The sequence below is a fragment of the Pan troglodytes genome, chromosome 12 (genome assembly GCF_028858775.2).
Source record: "Pan troglodytes isolate AG18354 chromosome 12, NHGRI_mPanTro3-v2.0_pri, whole genome shotgun sequence".
NCBI lineage: Eukaryota > Metazoa > Chordata > Mammalia > Primates > Hominidae > Pan > Pan troglodytes.
Genome location: NC_072410.2, coordinates 109,456,867 through 109,476,755, shown reverse-complemented (window position 1 = coordinate 109,476,755; position 19,889 = coordinate 109,456,867).

Sequence of the window (19,889 nt, the reverse complement as noted above, 5' to 3'; positions counted from 1 at the left end):
GCAGTGACTGCAAAATTCTGACAGAAAGGAACGTGACCCTGGAATTCTGAAGCCAGTCATGTGTTCTTGCAAGTGTAACGGAAGAAAACACCCAGGAGCTTTACTTCTCACTCTTGACTTGAAAACACGTCAAGCCAGACAGAAATTAAAATAACAGACTCAAGAATGTGAAGATTCAGTAAAATGAATGATGCCAAAAATTACCCTCTATTTAAATATGGAAATTAAATTAGAATGAAACAAAATCTTTGTCAATCATGGTTAAAGGAGAATAACTTTTTAAAGCATTGGCAATGTAAACTTAACAATGTAACAAAATAAATCAATCCATATGGAGAATAGAGGTACAAATATTATATCCTCTTCTATTAAATATGAATATGAAGTCACTATTTCAAGTTGAATTATAGAAAAAGTGACACAATAACAATACTTTTATCTTTATCTTCTGTTTTTGTTGCTTTTGCTGTTTTTAATTTAGAACTACATTTTAGAATTAAATTTTTTTGTGCTGGAATAGTTTATTTTTGCTATAATTTTACTTCTGCTTTATTTTATTTCACTAAATTAAGTATTATAAAAGTAAAAATAATGTAGTGTGGTACAGAATCTAATTTGTGGGATTGTATAAATTGATCCTATTTATTTACATGTCTATTCATATGTCTGTCTCCACAGAGAAATATGTAGAATGCTCTTCACTAAATAATAACAATGTTTGTATTTTGGTTTCATTTCTGAGTAGTAGCATTTTGAAAATTTTTTTTAGTGGCCTTTTATTACTCTTCTATAGAAAGCTTGCCCTAATGTTGTAACAACAAACATGAAGGTTTTTTGTTTTTTTGTTTTTTTTGAGGCAAGTATTGCTCTTGTCCCCCAGGCTGGAGTGCGATGGTGCTATCTTGGCTCACTGCAACCTGCGCCTCCCGGGTTCAAGTGATTCTCCTGCCTCAGCCTGAGATTACAGGCACGTGCCACCATGCCTAGCTAATTTTTGTATTCTTAGTGGAGATGGGGTTTCACCATGTTGGCCAGACTGGTCTCGAACTCCTGACCTCAGGTGATCAGCCCGCCTCAGCCTCCCAAAGTGCTGGGATTACAGGCGTGAGCCACCACACCAGGGCAAACATGAAGTTTTTACTTTTATTTTTTAAAAAGACATGTTGCTTGAACTCCTTTACAATCAGTCTTAGCAATTGCAAGAGCTAGCTGATTCAAGGGTAATGAAACAATCAGATTATTTAAATGGGGTGGTAGCATAATGCCCTGGAATATGATCATTTGCTAATCCTGCCACACTAGTGTTTATCCCAGATAATCTCTAGAAAGACACTTGTCTATCCTTATGCCCTAAAAATGTTATAAATAGAGAACATATAAAAACTTTGTAGATGTCAAATTTTTAGCGATAATACCATTTTTACAGCCTAACTCATTATATGGTAGGTGTGCTGGCCCACTTAGGTAGCCTCTGCTTCTCTTTTGACAATAATACACCTGAAGTTGGAAGTCATCAGAGTCTACAGCACTGCAGAGCTGAGTAGAGGAGACTAATTATTTTACCTCCTCTTGGGCCATGTTGGACTCTTATCTAGGAATGTATGTATTGATAAGCTTTTCCACTTCTACCAATGTATTCTTTTCTTTAGATGGCCTTCATCTTTGTTTTGGTATAAAGTCTACTCACACCATGCAAGCAACCACTTTCTGCTGAATACTCCCGCCTTACTCAGTCAACTGCCCCCTCACTCCCAGCTTGTGTTAGATAGTGCCTTCTCTCATTACAACCTGTGTTTAACGGACTACTTCTTATATGAAAATATACATCAGCTGCCTTTTTCATGTCTTTCTCCTCAATTAGATTCTGAAATCCCAGAGAAAAATAGGTCATATTCTCAACTTTCACCTGTGTTTATTGCCCTAGTCTATACATCTGACTGCTTCAATGTGTGCCCAACACACAATCCAAACTAACCTAATAATAGATGTGGAATTCTACTACACAACCAGTGAGTTTAATGAGCTGCAAAGAAAAGGATCATGTTGCTTCTTCCGCCCCTTAAATTTCATCCTTTATAGCTGTTTTGGCTATCACTGATTTTCATGGGTTCAAATTCAGATGTTTGCATAGTAAAATGAAAATGTTCCACAAAAGGATTACTTTATTCTTAAGTGGTTGTTTCCATTTTAGTCAGAGATGAGTGAAGAGGCAATGCCCACTAAACTTTCTCTGTTACTGAAGAAGACAACTAGGCTGAGGTGGCAGGATTGTTGGGTCCATAAGTTTGAGGCTGCAGTGAGCCAGTTTACACTACTGCACTCCAGCCTAGGAGACAAAGCAAGACCTTGTCTCAAAAAAAAAAAGTATTTTTCTATATCAACATGTATGTTAATATTTGCAAAAGCTTTATTAAACCACATTATTCTTATTTTATGGATAAGAAAACTGATAGTTTAGATAAATATAAAAAGTAGACAAAATGGCAGATTTAATTTCACCTTCAGTAATTTTTGAAAAGATTATGGAAGTGTCATGGTTACCTGTGTGTTTAATGGCTTAAAATTAGAATCTAGAGAATCAAGTGCAGAACATAATTTATCACATTATTTTAAAGAATGACTTCTCTTAAGTACTGAGATGAAAACTTGTTTCAGGGGATTGCTGAAGTCTAGTTTGCTGATCACTGTTCTCATACTGTTTTTTTCTTTTCCCCGATGGCATGCTCCTGAAGGTTCTTATGCAGATATGTGGTAGTCTCATTTTCAATAAATACCTAGAAAGTGTGGTTGTGGTCACACTAGAACACATATCTTAGGCATTCAGATTCAAGAATTAGGACTTGTCTGATTACATGGCCTTATAAGATATTAACAAATGATGGATGTTCACTTAGAAACACTCAACTGAGTGAATTATCATATATACGAAGAAAAATGTAAACCAAAAAGTGTTAAACCTGTCTGCTGATCACACACAAATAGATACATCAGTGAGCAATGCACTTTAGATTTAAAACTATAGAATTTAATAGCTTTTCAAAATGTAAATACACCTATAAGTATCAAGTTTTTGTTTTTGCTATTATTGTTATTGATCTCATATTTTTTACACAATTGCCCTCAGTGGATAATGGAGTTAGTGGCTCATTTCAAACAATACTTTTGGAATCCGTAATTATATCTAAAACCTATCCATTTTTTCGTTACATTCTATAAAATATTCATGATCAATTTACTATAAATCTATCTTAATGTCTTAAAATTATACAACTGTTGCTTCATGAAGATGATGTTGATTTATACTCTTGCTATAAGCAACTAGCACACCTCTCCTCTGAAGATACATGTACTCATTTATCAAAAAACAAAGAAGCAGTACATATATTAGCATCCAGAAAAATCCAGAATACTGTCATGACCAAATGCTGGAGTGGAGCTTTCATTTGTTGCTGGTGGAAATGCAAAATGGTATAGCCTCTTTAGAAGACAGTTTGGCAGTTTCTTACAAAACTAAACATACTCTTACCATACTAACCAGTAATCACATTCCTTGGTATTTACCCAAAGAAATGAAAAATATTTGTTCACACAAAAGCCTGCACGTGAGTGCTTAAAGCACCTTTATTGCTAATTGCCCGAACTTGGAAAGCAACCAAGATATCCATCCTTCAGAAGGTGAAAGGATAAATAGCCTGCATTACATCCAAATGATAGAATGTTATTCAGCACTAAAAAGAAATGAGCTGTCAAGCTACGGAAAAACATGTCAGAATCCTAAGTGCATGTTCCTTAGTGACAGAAGCCGATCTGTAAATTTCCAATGATACAACATTCCGGAAAAGGCAAAATTATGAAAACAGTAAAAAGATCAGTGGTTGCCAGGAGTTGGGGGTGAAGAGGTTGAATACACCAAGCAGAGACAATTTTTAGAGCAGGGAAAATACTCTGCATGGTACCTTAGTGGTGGGCACATATCATAAATTTTTCCAACTTATGTAATGTACAGCAACCAGGGTAAACCCTAATGTAAACTATGGAGTTTGGTGATTATGATATGTCAGTGTAGGTTCATCATTTGTAACAACTGTCCCACGCTGGTAGGGGATATTGATAATGAAAGGCTCTGCATGTGAGGGGGCAGAGGACTTATGGGAAATCCCTGTTACATCATTTCAATTTTGCTATGAACCAAAAACTGCTCTACAATAATTAAGTCCTTAAAAATAAACAAACAAGTGAGGGATTCGACCAGTGATGATCATGGCAGAGATAATGCAGATATGCCAATCTTAAAATATCAGAAAGCTGCAGTGCCCACAACCTCTCCTGACTTTAATCAATTAAGTAGATACCCAGGGATTTTCAGTGGAGAGTGGAAGATAAAGCTACAGGAAAACAAAAGACAAAGATGCAGTGGTTAAATGCTGAACCTTGGCCAAATGCTCTGGTGTGAAAAATAAGACTTTGAAAGACTCTAGAATAAGAGCTAGATATCCCAAGTGACAGAGCATGAGAGAGGTCATAGGAACCACAGACAGAACACAGAAAAACAATCTCACCCAGCACAGAGCTATATCTACGGCCACTATGGGTAACGATCATTGTTTATTTCTTAACATGGAGGAACCGGGAATTGTGATCAGAACTCATTTTGATCACCTAAATCATTCAATTTATGGAAAGAATATGTATGTATTAAACTATGTATCTCTAATTCCAGAGAGCGAATTCAGTTATTCCCCCAAAATCCTTTTGTTGTTTTAATGAAATCCTGAGTCAAAGAGCCCCTGCTGCTCTTTAATAGACAGATAACTCAGGTTTATGAAGTCTACCTGTGTGGTACCCACAGTAGGCAAATGAGAAAAGTAGCCCAATTCAGAAAACCATATTAACTGGGGCTTAACTCCGGCTGAGTGTTACATATATCTCATTATTGCAAGATATTTTCCTTTTAGATGACTTTTTCATTTCTTTTGAAAAGAAAGAATGGATCCGTATGTGGTCAATTCACTTTTCAACAATTGTTTCTCTACTGACAGGCTGAAGTGATTTCACATTAAGAGAAAATGAGTTTTGCTGCTCTTCATAAATTGGCAATGAGCTTTTTGAACAATCATAGCCATAACCTGATTCACAAAAGAACCTTCTCAGATTTGCCATTAACATGTCTGTAACAATAAGCTGAGAAAAAAATACCAAATAAGCTGATGCCACTTGCTGAGAACTATTTTCCTCTCTTCATTTCAGCCCATTAGATTATTTCTCCCTGTGACACTATCAAGCAGCCTGGGTTCAGTTTGACAGTTAAGCATTGAGATATCTCTACCACTACCCTGTCTCACTTTGCAAAAGGAAGAGAACTTCAATGCTGTGCAGCAGGAAGGATGCCAGGAAAACTAGATTTTATTTTCAGCTCTGCTTCTCACCAGCTTGTGTGATATTGGGAGATTTATTCTTCTGCTCTGGATCAGTTTCCAATATTTCAAATATGCATGGAACTGTTTCCAAAGAGCTGAAAGACCTCCAGAGGTCCTCTCATTAAGATACGATGATGCTAATAAAGGCATAACATCTGAAATGCTACCTATTACTTTTGTGGAATGATTTCTCCCTGGATGCCTTCTTGTTGCTTACTTTCATTTCCTTCAGGGAAACCAACAACCCATAGAATGTTGCCTTTACACTACTAGAATGGATTGAGGCCATATCGAGAAAAAAAATTCCCGCAATTCCTCTTTTAGCTCATCTCACTTCTCACATTCTTTATTGTAGGCAATTAAAGGAACCAGTTGGTACATTCACCACTCTGCCTGGAAATTTTCTTTGCCAGATTTGCAAGTTTATTAGCCACATTTGCTATCTTCCACATAAGAAGGTGGCAGCTTTCCTAATTTTTGTGCCAGTATCATTAAGGTCCGTTTGTTTTTAGCTCTTTCTAACAGTTTCCTCAAGGTTTTTAGGTCCATAACTTCCACCTGATCATAAAGCCAGTGCTACATATTTTGATATTTTGTTGCTGAAGCACCCCTATTCTGGTGTCATTCTATCTTTTGTTAAGCTTCTTCATGGAACAAACTACCTTTAAAATATTGTGGCTTAAAACAGCAATCACTTGTTATTTCTCATGATTCTGAGGGTCAGGATTTTACAGAGGCAGTGGGCTTATCTACGCTCACTTCAATGCCTGCTGTTACTGGTAAGGCTGCAACAGCTTCTTTAGCTCTTTGGTGCCTCTTCAAGGGAGATTTGGGCAGTGGAGGCCTGGCTAGAAGAGCTAGATTAGAGGAATGTCTGGATTCTTCAGTTCTCAAGGTTCTCTCTCTCCACATGACCTCTTCATATTTTCTCTTTACACAGTTTCATCTAGAATTCTCATGTAAAACTTTAGGACTTCTAAGAGTTCATAAGTGGAAGTTTTATACTTTTTTAAAGGCTAGGCTAGGATTGCACAGCAATATTTTTGCTATATTCTATTCTAAAGTCTTTGAGTTATAAGCTAAGCTTGGATTCAAGAGGAAATAACTACAGAAGGGCATAAACACTGAAGCATAACCCATGAGGTCCTATTAGTATTAACTAACTACCACAATGACAGAGGAAAAAGTAACACAGGAAAAGAATTATTTTTTAAAAATTAGGAAAATTGACAAATACCCTGGAAGTTGAATTTATGTACTTTTTAATGTATTTATTTATTTTTATTTATTTTTTTTGAGATGGAGTCTCACTCTGTCACCCAGGCTGGGGTGCAGTGGCACAATCTTGGCTCACTGCAACCTCTGCCTCCAGGTTCAAGCAATTGTCCTGAGTAGCTGGGATTACAGGCATGTGCCACCGCTCCCGGAATCCCAGCTTCTTGGGAGGCTGAGGCAGGAGAATTGCTTGAACCTGGGAGGTGGAGGTTCCAGTGAGCTGAGATCATACCACTGTACTCTAGCTACAGCTTGGGCGACAGAGTGAGTGAGACTCTGTCAAAAAAACAAAAACAAAAACAAAAACATATGTATAAATGAAATCATAAGATTCATGGGATTTAATTCAAAATAATATGGGTAATGCAGTTTCAAAATGGGTGAGAGTATAGTTAAAATAACAAGATTGATCATGACTTGATAATTGTTATAGTAGATTTCTGGGTATATCCAAAATTACCACTTTTTTGTTTGAAAATTTTTTAAAGAAAAAGTAAAATCAAATAACAAAGAAATATATTCTAATATCACTAATGAAAACTAGATAATTACTATAGATCTTTCTTACAAATTAAAGATATAACAAGATTAAAAATATTTCAGGCCAATATATTTGATACTTTATATGACATATGCATATATCACAAAAGAAAATCTTGTTGAAACAGACTCAAGAAGAAATAGAAAGCCTAAGTAGTCCTATATCTATGTAAAACAATGAATTCATTAATACCCTCAACACAATTTGAGGTACACAGGATGTGCCCTATGAATTATTTCTAATTTTTAGAAAATAAATAGCACTGGTGTTACAAAAAGTATTTTAGAGAACATAAAAAGCGTGAGAACACTTCACAAGTCCTATTATAAAGCTATGATATTCTTTATAGTAAACTTTGGCAACAACATTAGTAGAAAAAAATCACAGAATAATGTATTATCAACACTGATGAAATCATTTTACAACTGACCCTTGAACAATGTGAAGGTTAGGGATGCTGACCCATCCATGCAATTGAAAATTTGTGCATAACTTTTGACTCCCCTAAAACTTAACTACTAATAGCGTACTGTTGACTAGAAGCCTTACTGATAATATGAAGAGTTGATTAACACATATTTTATATGTTATATGTATTATATACTGTATTCTTACAATAAATCAAGCTACAGAAAAGAAAATTTTATTAAAAAAATCATAAGGAACATAAAATATATTTATTATTCATTAAGTGGAAGTGGAGTCATTTAAAAGGCCTTTATCCTCATTGTCTTCATGTTGACTAGGCTGAAGAAAAGGCAGAGGAGGTTTTGGTTTTGCTGTCTCAGGTGTGGCAGTGGCAGAAGAAAATCTGTATATAAGTGGACCTATGCAGCTCAAACCTATGTTGTTAAAGGTTCGACTGTATTCATATATTTATGAAAACTGATAATATATCACAAAGCCAATTAAGGTTTATTACAGGAATGTGAGAGCAGCTTAATATTCTTCAATCAATCAATAGAATTTATTACATATTAACAAAAAAGAAAATGACACTTTATTATTGATATATTTAGGAATAATATTTGATAAAATTAACCACCCATCAACAATAAATTTTCATGATAATGTGTAAGTAGATGGAAATTTATACAATATGACAAAGAATATTAACCAAAAACATACTGTAAATTTTATAGTTATGAGTGAATTATTGAATGTATTTCCTTTGACATGAGAAATGCCACAAGTGTCCCCAATCTTACAAATTCTATTAATGATATTACAAGTTCTACATAGTGTAGTAATAGAAGAAAAAGAAAGACCACAAGATTAAAAAGGAGGAAATACCTCTCATTATTCAGAGATCATACAATTACATATATAGAAAATCCAAAAGCATCCATTGGCAAACTATAGGAATCAATAAATAAATTTAGCATGTTGGTTGTATAAAAGTCAATATATAGATTAATTTTTCTTATATACAATAAAAACAATCAGAAAATAAAAGTTTAAAGTATAATAAAATTAATATCAAATAACTGAGAATAATTATAATAAAATATATTTAAATTGACACCAAATGCTGCAAAACTGTTCTGTAAGAAATAGCAGAATATATTTTTGTGTATATACATACATGACATACATATGTACAACAAACCTGTACACGTACAGATATACAATGTGATTTTATGAAAATACATAATATTATAAAAATCACAATTTTTTCTAAATATTTAGATCAAATGTAATATCGATCAAAACTAGGTATAATTTTCTGTTGTTTTGTTGAGGTAGGCAAATTCTTTCCAATATTAGTTTAGAAATATGAAGGATCTTACATAGTCAAACTATGTTCAAGAAGAAAAAGAAAGCTAAATAACTCATTCCAATTTATATCAAGATTTATTGCAATGCTCTAGTAATTACCACAGTGTAAAATTGGTAAAAATATAGGCAAGCTGATCAAAAAAATGTAAAAGTGTATTTAAAAGCAGTTGCACATACATACAGTTTCCTGATATATAAAAGTGAAACACTAGAGTACAATAGGAGAAAAATGGCCTTTTCAATAATTGCTGCTGGGCCACTTGTATGTTTATTGATATTTTCAAAAAAGAGTCTATTAATAGATTCCTATATTATACTATATACAAAATAAATATAAATTGAGTGGAAATATAAATGTACAAATTAACACTACTAGAAGACAGTACAGAAAAATATCTTTATGAATTTGGGCTAGCAAAAAAATTTAACACAGATAGAAAATGATTAATCACAATGAAAAGAGATTAAAAATTCTACTGTAATACAACTAAGAATTTCAAAAGTCACCATTAAGAGAATAAGAAATAAAGCCACAAAAGACTCTTATCCAATATATATAAACAAATTAGCATTTCACGTTTGGAAAGTGAGACAAATGCTAGAACATGCACTTTATGAAATAGGACATCCAAATGTCCAATAAACATGAAAGGGTACCGATCTTCACAGTAAAGATAATTGTACATTTAAATACAAATTATAACCAAAGTATAAAACCCTTACATAACAGAAAAATAGAAACACAGACAACACTACATCTTTATGAGAATGTGGAATAACTGAAACACTCATAATTACTGCTGGCTTCAACAAATGGTTCTACAATAACTGAATTTCCACATGCAGAAAAAAAAAGTTAAGCTATATTAAAAAATGAACTCAAAATGGGTCAAGGACTTCAATATAAGAGACAAAATCATAAAATTCTTAAAGGAAATCATGCAGATAAATATTCTTCACCTTAGATTTGTCAAGGAAATCTTAGATATGACACCAAAAGTACAAGAAACAAAAGAAAAAAAATTAACAAATTATTTAACGAAATTAGAATCTTTTGTGCAACAAAGGACATTATCAAGAAAGTGAAAAGACTACCTACAAGATGGGAGAAAATATTTGAAAATCATATATCTGATAAACATTCAATATCCAGAATATATAAAGAATTACAATTCAACAACAAAGGAACAATCCAATAAAATTTTTGTAATTGGCTTAAGTTTACATTTCTTCAAATAATATTTATAAATGCCCAATAAGCATATGAAAAGATGCTCAACATCATTAATCATTAGGGAAATGGAAATCAAAATCACAATGAGATATTACTTCATGCATACTAATATGGTTATAATAAAAATATTTAATTAATTAAGAAACAGAAACTAACAAATGTCCAGAATGTGCAGAAATTAGAATACTCATAAATTGCTGATGGAAGTGTAAATAGCGCAGTTGCTGTGAAAAGTAGCTTGATGGTGTCTCAAAAAGCTAAATACCTCTACACAATTACCATAGAACTTGGTAATTCCACTTTCAGATATATATCCAGGGACTCAAACAGATACTTTTATACCAATGTTCATTGCAGCATTATTTACAATAGCCAAAAGATTGAAATAACCCAAATGTCCATCAACAGAAGAATGTATAAAGAAAATGTGGTATATGAATACAATGGAATATTATTCAGTCCAAGAAAGAAATGATGTTCTAATACATGCTACAGCATGAATGAACCTTGAAAATACTGTGCTAAGTGATGTAAGTTGCCTGGGAAAATATTATGTGATACCACTTGTATGAATTATCCAGACAAGGCAAATTCATTGAAAAAGAATGTACAAGAGATTACCAGAGGAAAGGCAGAAATGGAAAGATATTGCTTAATGGGTACAGTGTTTCTGTTTAGGTGAGGAAATTTTTGGAAAAAGATAGTAGTAATGGTCGCACAACATTGTGTTGTAATTAATGCCAATAAATTGTACACATAAAAATAGTTGAATATAACAAATTTTACCTTAAGTATATTTTACCACAATTAAAAAAAATTAAATCTGCTGAGAGTTTCACTGAAAAAAAAAACCACATTGGAACACTTTTTGATAGTATCTATTGAACGTATTTATACCCTGTGTCTCATATTTGCAATCATACCAAACATAAATGTGTACATACCTTCAACAAAGGACATTTTCTAGAATTATCACTTATGCTCTGTATACAATAAAATGAGCTTATGAATTGTGGTATATTTGTATTGTATGGAAGTGAAAACAAACAAAATACAACTATGCACATAAATTTGTATAAAATTCACAAAGATTTTTGTGAAATAAGCCAGAGGCAAAAAACATGCATATCTTATAATTCCAGTAATATAATATCAAGAACAAGCAAAATCTATCTATGATTTCAGGTAAGAATGTGGTTGTCATTGGAGTTAATTGCCTAAAAGGATCATGGGGTCAGGGGCAGATTGTGATTTACTGTGATTCTATGTTCTGATGTTTGAGAATTTTTCCAAATTCTTGTTATGCTTCAATAAAAAAAGTTACAAAGATAAAGAACTAAAAACTAAAAGTACATTGTAAGTGACCAAAACTATTTGTCTCATTCTTTCAAATGTTACACTAGAGAGGCAAATGTGATTACATTGGTAAGTAGCAGCTATATAAATTACTGACAGATTCCTTGGTAATATTATAGTCAACTAATTGCAAACCTAATATAAAGTTTATTTTTTAAAATGCTGACCAGAGAGAAATGTGATTATGGAGTAACTAGTAAATAGCTGGAGCTTATGGGGAGGCTGAAAGGCATGAATGTCTTTGGCTAATAACCCATTCATGGGCACCAGGTCTGTGATGAAGCTGCTACCTCCTCAGCTACAAAATAATGCACATTTCACAAAACCCTCTCTTGGAGTTTAATCCCCAAGTCATGGACAGTATAGTATCCTATTCACTGGATAATCATTTACAAAAGATTTTTCTATCTAATAATATCCAGAAGTGCTCTGGGTCTTTAGGAAGGCCCCATCACAATGTCAAAATTTTAATTCTTCCCATAATAAAAAAACTCATTAATATTAGGGCAGTAAGAATGCCAACTAGAAATTGTACATCTTTCTGAGCACAGCGGCTCATGCCTGTTATCCCAGCACTTTGCGGGGCCGAGGTGAGCAGATCACTTGAATGCAAGAGTTCAAGACCAGCCCGTACAACATAGCAAGACCCCATCTCTACTAAAAGTACAAAAATTTGCTGGGCATGGTACATGTGCCTGTAGCTGCAGCTACTTGGCAGGCTGAGGATCGCTTGAGCCTGACAGGTTGAGGCTGCTGTGAGCCGTGATTGTGCCACTGCACTCAGCCCGGGTGACAGAGTAAGATCCTGTCTAAAAAAAAAAAAAAAAAAAAAAAAATCTTGTTATCATGATGCTAGCTGGTTATTTTGCAGATTTGTTTATGTGGTTTCTTCATAGAGTCACTGGTCTTTGTACTTCAGTGTGTTTTTGTAGTGACTGGTAACAGTTTTTCCTGTCCATATTTAGTGCTTCCTTCAGGAGCTCTGATAAGGCAGGTCTGGTGGTAATAAATTCCTTCAGCATTTGCTTGTCTGAAAAGGATCTTACTTCTCCTTTGCTTATGAAGCTTAGTTTGGCCATATGTGAAATTCTAGGTTGAAAATTCTTTCTTTAGGAATGTTGAATATTGGCCCCCCTATCTCTTCTAGTTTATAGGGTTCCCCCGAGAGGTCCTCTGTAGTCTGATGGGTTTCCCTTTGTAAATGACCTGGCTTTTCTCTCTGGCTCCCATTTTTTCTTTCATGTCGACCTTGGAGAATCTGATGATTATATATTTTGGGGATGATCTTCTCATGGAGCATCTTACTGGGGTTTGTTGCATTTTCTGAAGTTGAATGTTGGCTTGTCTTGCTAGGTGGGGAAGATCTCCTTGATGGTATCCTGAAGTATATTTTCCAAATCACTTCCATTCTCCCCATCTCTTTCGAGTATCCCAGTTAGTTGTAGATTACATCTCTTTACATAATCCCATATTTTCCAAACGTTTTGTTCATTCTGTTTTATTCTTATCTCTCTATTCTTGTCTGCCTGTCTTATTTCAGACAGAGAGTCTTCAACCTCTAATGTTCTTGGTCTAGTCTGCTATTAATACTGTGATTGCACTGCGAAGTTCTTGTAGTGTGTCTTTCAGCTCTACCAGGTTGGTCATGTTCCTCTGTATTGCACCTATTTTGGCTTTCAGCTCCTGCATTCTTTTATCATGACTCTTAGCTTTTGTGCATTGGGTTACAATAGATACCTGTAGCTCAGCAAAGTTTGTTTTTATCCACATTCTGAAGGCTGCTTCTCTCATTTCAGCCATCTCAGCCTCAGTCCAGTTCTGAGCCCTTGCTGGAAAGGTGTTGTGGTCATTTGGAGGAAAGGGGCCACTCTGGCTTTAAAGTTCAACATCGCTAATCATTAGAGAAATGCATATCAAAACCATAATAAAATACCATCTCTTACCAGTCACAATGGCAATTATTGAAAAGTCAAGAAACAACATATGCTGCCGTGGTCTGAAGAAAAAGGAATGCTTTTACACTGTTGATGGGAATGTAAATTAGTTCAACCATTGTGGAAGACAATATAGTGATTCCTCAAAGACCTAGAAGCAGAAATGCCATTCAATCAAGCAATCTCATTACTGGGTATATACCCAAAAGTATATGTTATTCTTACATTCTTATTCAAATGCCCATCAATAATAGACTGGATAAAGAAAGTATGGTACATATACACCATGGAATACTATGCAGCAATGAAAAGGAATGAGATTGTGTCCTTTGCAGAAACACGGATGGAGCTGGAGGCCATTATCCTTAGCAAACTAATTCAGGAACAGAAAACAAAATAAGTGTTCTCACTTATAAGTGGGAGCTGAATGATGAGAACACATGGACACATGACAAGAAAAAACACAAACTAGGGCTTGTCAGAGGATGGGACTGGGAGGAGGAAGAGCATCAGGAGGAATAGCTAATGCATGCTGGGCTTAATACCTGGTTGATGGGATGATCTGTGCAGCAAACCACCGTGGCACATGTTTACCTGTGTAATAAACGTGCACATCCTGCACATGTATCCCTGAACTTAAAATAAACATTGGAAAGATAAAAGAGAAAAAAAAGAAATTATACATGTTTATAATTAAGATAGTAAATTATCATTAATGAATGCACCTTAATACAAAATACTGAATTATAAATAAGAAAAATATGCTTACAAAAAATTTTTATAATAATATAGAAAATGTCTACTTATTTACGGTATTCACTGTAAATAAAGCTGGAGTTTCTTTCAGATTCAGTACTTAAGCTCCTTGATAACTACTTCATCTGCACCTGCAATTTAATGTAACTAACTTGCCTTGTGATATAAAATATGTTGGCTCTTATTTTATCATATATACATATTTTTTTTAGTTGGAGTCTCGCTTTGCTGCCCAGGCTGGAGTGCAGTGGTGCGATCTCAGCTCACTGCAACCTCTGCTTCCTAGGTTCAAGTGATTTTCCTGCCTCAGCCTCCCAAGTAGCTGGGATTACAGGTGCATACCACAACACCTGGCTAATTTTTGTGTTTTTTTAAGTAGAGATGGGGTTTCACCATTTTGGCCAGGTTAGTCTCAAACTCCGAACCTCAAGTGGTCCACCCGCCTTGGCCTCCCAAAGTGCTTGGAATACAGGCGTGAGCCATTGCACCTGGCCTATTTTACTATAATTGTCCTGCCATTTTAGGAACAACTTTACATTCTGACTTGTCCATGATTTGTGTGTTTTTCTCTCTAATATATTTCAGCTCAATTAAACAAGGGAAAGTACCCTCTAAGCTAAATATCAGCAGGGCTGTCATTAGAGGTGACTAGAAGAGCAAACAAATTAAGACTCAAGAGTTTTTGGACAATAGAGAATAAATGTCCCTTGAGCAAGTAATTCCTTAATACTTAACAAGATTTTGTTTACCCTAGAAGACACATCAAAAAAATGACAAGTTGATGACTGAACTGAGTTTCTTGGTCTATGAAAATGAGTGTTCTAGCTGAGTGGTGAAAGAATTTGTGGCAATATAAAAAGAGGAGGAAGGAAATTCCAGGGTTGTGAAAACAATTGTCAGGGAAAGTAGAGCGATATCAGTCCCTGAAAATAGTAGTGAATATGAATTTCTTATTTCAGTCTGTTGAAAAGTGAATGGGAATAGAATAAGATGAAGATAATGTATGTATCATTCCTTCGATAATCAGCTTCTGATGAAAATGGAAGAGAAGGTATTTAGCATATTAAGTGGTATTTATATTGAGAGACAATAAAGGAAGTAAGGAAAACACTAAATATTTTAGCAGACACATTGGAAAGCACTGTAAAATGATAAATTGATGGAATAGTCTAAACAATTGTAAATAATAAGAGTCAGCTAACTAGTTGTTATTTTCAAATAGGAGGTCATTTATAGTTATTTACTACTCAAAAGCGTCTGGACTTTGAAACAAGACTGTTAAGGGCATCTTTTGTACACCTACTGTTGTCTCTCTTTGTACCTTTTATTCTTCCATGGAGACACATTTATGAACAACTTATTGCACTAAATTTACCATATCTCAGGCTTATTACTGGTAGTGTTGTTATAGTATTTCTTGTACCTTGAAAGAATGTAGATTCATGATTCTGTCTTTCTGAGACATTAGATTTTTAACTGAAAAATGATCCATCATTATCTTCAGTGCTATATGAAAAAAATGTATTGACAAGAGCTATTTGCGTGAGAACATCCTGGGCACTACCGGTGCTTGAAAGTGAAAGTCAATGAGATCACTCTAAATTAATTTAAATGTTTTCTCATCTCCTTCACACACTGCAAATATCTATATAAATATAATTGCTAACCCTTATTTATATGGAAGCTTGAAAATGTAGAGCAGCATCAGAAAGATGTAGAATAGATGGAACAGGTTTGGTTATCACCTCTGCAGTATATGAGCTCTTTAACAGAGGGAAATGTAACCAGTCTGGTTGAGCCTATTTTTTCACATGTAAAATGGGTTTATTAATTTCTTCTTGCAAGTATTTTTGTGAAGTAGAGATTACATACATGTAATATACACGGTATGTGTGTGTATTTGTGTATATGCATATGTAATGCTTAGCCTGGCAAAAATTGGTGTTCGATAAAGCAGTTCTCATGATTTTTGTTAATCTGAGAAAAGGTAAAAAACAGTATTTCAAATCATAAAAGGTTCAATGAATTACCCCATCTTTAAGGTAAAATTTGGCAGATGTCTCAATTTGTATTTCAACTTATATGAAATAATATACTTTGAATTCCTAACATAAATTATTTTGAAATGCAAATCACAACTGTTAGCTGACTCCAAATCTAATTTTAAATTTATTTTGCTAAGGTAATTGGACTGCAGATCAACTGTTTTCTTCTAAAGATAACCAAAATATATTTTTCTCAGAAAGTCACAAATCATTCATTTTACCCTTGCATATTTTTTTCAGTTGTAATGATGCTGCCTTATTAGTAAGATATGATTATATGATACAGTATCAATTTACTATTAAAGCATTGGGAAATTTGACTTAAGTTAATTTATAGTTTAGTAGCTGTTTGAATGTTGGCTTCCCAGACACTGTCTTCCTAATCATTGACTTATTTGACTTACTCATCGAGTGCTAGACTAATTTTTTCACACTATAATGTAAGTAGAAAAAGAAACACTTTAATATTTGTGGCCACTTATGTCCTACCCATATTTTTATGCCTCAAAAATATCCATACTTCTTTATTTTCATATTGGGATACAATTATCTCCATGATATGTCAGTTTCTCAAGTAATGGTAGGGATATTTTAATATACTTTTAAACTATTTATTAAATGATAAATATTATATTATTTCTTTAGAAAAAATATAAAAAGTAATTCTGACTTGAAAACACTCACTTAGATCAAGAACACTTTCATCTCTCTACAGGCAATGGCAGAACTGCTATTCCTTACATGCATAAGCTAAACCATAAAGGAGATACAGTCAATACAAATATGAAAGCAAGATTTGTATGATCAAGTGGAATTAAGATGGCAGCTAAAGATGGTAAAGTTATGTTTCACATAGCATCTTCCTCCAAGAACTCATAACTTGAACAACAAATCTTTGATGGAGAGTGAGAACCGAAAAATCACACCAGAAGCAATCAGCAAAAAAAGGCAATCACCTGCATAGGCAGAAATATCCAAGTGTTCCCAAGATTTAGATTTTGCAAACACATGTGGCACTTAGCTAAACCCTGAAGAGGAGTGCTAAAAAGAAGCAAAGGGAGAAAAGAGTGAGTGAGGGCAAGTGGAAGTGATGAAAGTGCTCACAAGTAAAAGACAAGCTCCAACTTAGAAAGAAAATTAAGAGTGGATACCAACGAGTAATGATATCACAGTCTGGGGTGTAGAGAAAAACTTTCCTTTCTAGTGAAATTCCCCTCAATAAAAATCTATATAACATCAGATACAGAAATCATTACTGGGGTTAGCTATTTTTGTGAAAATTTGGATTTAGTTTTTGGTTTGCAGTAAGATGACATTTAGCCAAGCAAATACTAAAGAGATAACTTAAAAAGAGAAATATCTATTAGAAAGCAAGCTTCAGATAATTAAAAAAAAACAGGAGGACACCAACATAAAAATTTAGTCATGAGTAGTAAATTAATATTGTTTATTTCTGGTAAACTGAAATAAAATAAAATGAACATCATAATGGAAAAGGTATAGTATGTAAATTGTGTATGTCTTATAATGAAGATAGAGTTGAACTACAAAACTATGGGTATAAAAGATTTTTACTTCACATTAAATCTTGGAGGAAAAGGAGAAAAGGAGGAAAAAGAATTGACTGGTAAAGTTCATTATAGCTAATAATAGGGAACCAATATACTGTATCCAAATTTGGGGGACAGAGATGAGAACATTACATACAAAAGTAAGTATAAGAATTTGACCATTTGAATGAAAGTATAAAACTTAAATAATAAAAAGTGATAGAAAAAAATAAAATAGAAATGAAACGACCACAAGAGAACTGAAGCCAAACGTATTGATAATATTTAAAAAGTTAGAGAGGCTTTCTCACCCTATGCAGAACACCCGAGACAAACCTAAAACAATGAAATCCAGAAAGGCTAAACATAAAAACGTGACAATGATGAACTATGGAAAAGTAGGAGGAGAGTGAAGAATAAAATATCAGTGTCTAGCAAGATTACTTTCAGAATAAAATCATAATAGATTCTAGTTCACTTTATAATATTAAAAGCTTTAATACTCAAAGAAGACATACCAGATATTAATGTCTATGGCCTCAAAAATGCAGCAAAAGTCTTCATGAGGAAGAAAATACAGAGCTGCAAGAAAAAATAAAAATAAGTTTGTAAGAGAAAATAAAACTAAAAAATGCTTTAGAGAGAAACACACTAAAATGAAGAATCTAAAACACATATTCTCAATCCAGGACAAATAACAAAAATTAGTAAAGATATAGAAGATGAAAAGAGCATGATTAAGAAGGTAACAAACACACACAGAAAGTCTTTTCAAATAAAAATAGAATATTCACAAAATTTGCTGTAGTTGACTACAAGGAAAAACTTGACACATTACAAGAAAATGAATAACACAAATGTATCTAATCACAAATCACCTATAAATAGAAATTAATGAAAAAATTTAAAAAATACTTTGCATTTAATAATATTAAAATATTTTAAATACTCTGATCAAACAGGAAATATAAAAGAAACATATACAATCTCAAAAAATACAATAAAACCTATTGTCTAGATTTATCATATATCGGAGGAATTTTTTATCATTAAAATCCATATCAACTTCAGCTGATAAACAACTTCAGCAATGTTGCTGGCTATAAAATCAACGTACAAAAAGCACTAGCATTCGTACACACCAACAACAACTAAACTGACAGCTAAATCAGAAAGGAAATCCCATTCACAATTGCCACACACACACACACACACACACGCTACCCAGGAATACAGCTAACCAGGAAAGTGAAAGATCTCTGCAATGACAATTACAAAACACTGCTCAAAGAAGTCAGAGAAGACACAAACAAATGGAAAAACATCCCATGCTCATTAATAGGAAAAATCAATGTCATTAAAATGGCTCTACCACCCAAAGTGATTTGCAGATTCAATGCTATTCCTATCAAACCACCAATGATACTCTTCACAGAACTAGAAAAAATATTTTAAAATTTATGTGGAACCAAAAAAGAGCCCAAGTACCCATGGCATTGGTTTAGGCAGTGATTTATTTGATATGACCACAAAGGCACAGGCAACAAAAATAGACAAATGGGATTACATCAAACTCAACAGCTTCAGCACAGCAAGGAAAAAAAATCAGTAGAATGAAGAGATGACCCACAGTTTGGGGAAAAAAATTACATATAACTCATCTCATGAGGAGTTAATATCTAAAATATATAAGAGACTCAAATTACTCAATAACAAGAAAGCAAATAACCCTATTTAAAAATAAGCAAAGTACATGAATAGACATTTCTCAAGAAAAGACGTACAAATGGCAAATAGATATATAAAAAATGCTTAAGTACAAAAATTATCAGGGAAATACAATTTATAAAAACAATAATGAGATATCACCTTACACCTGTTAGAATGCCTATTACCAAAAAGATGAAAGATGGCAAGTGTTGGCAAGGATGTGAAGCAAAGGGAACCCTTGCACTCTGTTGATGAGAATGTAAGTCAGTATAGCCATTTTGGAAAACATTAT